Source organism: Tupaia chinensis, unplaced genomic scaffold (assembly GCF_000334495.1).
Source record: "Tupaia chinensis unplaced genomic scaffold, TupChi_1.0 Scaffold000355_1, whole genome shotgun sequence".
Classification (NCBI taxonomy): Eukaryota; Metazoa; Chordata; class Mammalia; order Scandentia; family Tupaiidae; genus Tupaia; species Tupaia belangeri.
Genome location: NW_006159850.1, coordinates 864,503 through 865,674, shown reverse-complemented (window position 1 = coordinate 865,674; position 1,172 = coordinate 864,503).

Sequence of the window (1,172 nt, the reverse complement as noted above, 5' to 3'; positions counted from 1 at the left end):
TGTGTCCTCCGGCGAGGACAGCGCCCACTCCCTGTTGCCCGCCACGCCGCGGCCCACCACCACCCTGCCGGGCCTATCTGCAGGGGTTCGTGCAGCTGCTCTGCCGGGGCCACGCACACGCCACAGCACACCGCCCTCCGCGCTGGCCGCGAGGCTGGGACCCGCTTCCCCACCTTGCTTTCCTCCCTTTTTCTAAAGTTGTTTTCCTTTTTCTTTCTAGAAACTTGCTATAGGGCACTCACACTTAGAGGGACGGCGACAAGGAAAGTGAGAAAGCACCCGGGGTGGCCTTCTCCGCTCCGCCCTCAGGACGTGGGGCACACGCGTCCTGCATGGTTTTCAAACGGCACCGCCGGGGGCTTCGGCGCCTAAACACGCCACCTGCGGCCACTGTCCTCTCTACGCTGTGCTTAGTTAGCCTGTCATGAGTCCAGCCCCAGGAGGAGCCCTGGGCACATGTCGCCGTCCACCCAGCCCTGCCCCTGCCGCAGTCTGGCCTGAGCCTCCAGCTGCCTTCTACACATGTCGTGAAGGCATGGTCTGTGTGTCGGCAGGCCCACACCCACACGGCTTCCTGTGCCGAGCTACCAGGGAGTCTGCAGGTCGGCGGGGTGTAGCCCAGCCAGTCTCCTCCCAGGAGCGTGTGGTTCAGGTGTGAGTCACACGTCCGAGCGAGACCCCGGCCGCAGCTCCCCACAGCCTGGCTCCTCTCCGCTCCGGGAGGCATCCCGGGGCACCCCGGAAGCGTGCAGGGCGCACTGCAGCTCCACGCGGCCCTGGCCTCGGCTCCCACCCTTTGCCATCGTCCCCAGAACCGAATGTTTCACCCAGGAGCTCAGAAACGCAGGGCAGGAGGGGACGCCAGACCTCAGCAGACGGCATCACCTGCCCCACACGGCCAGGGCTGCCACCAGGCCTGTTCCCACGTCACGTGACAGGGCTGCCCTGCCCACCTGAAGGTGTCGCTGCAGGACCAGACACAAACCATCCTGAGCGCAGGGGCGCAGGCCCAACTCCGTGAGGGCCCCTCCTTACCCCTCTGCCTGAGGCTCAGGGCTGCCTGCGGACCACTCTGCCTGACAGACTCAGGGTCAGGGCAGGGGCTCCTGGTGGCCGTGCCTCCTCACCAGCCGCCACGGCCCCCCTCAGCTCCCCCGAACGCGTCCTGAGCC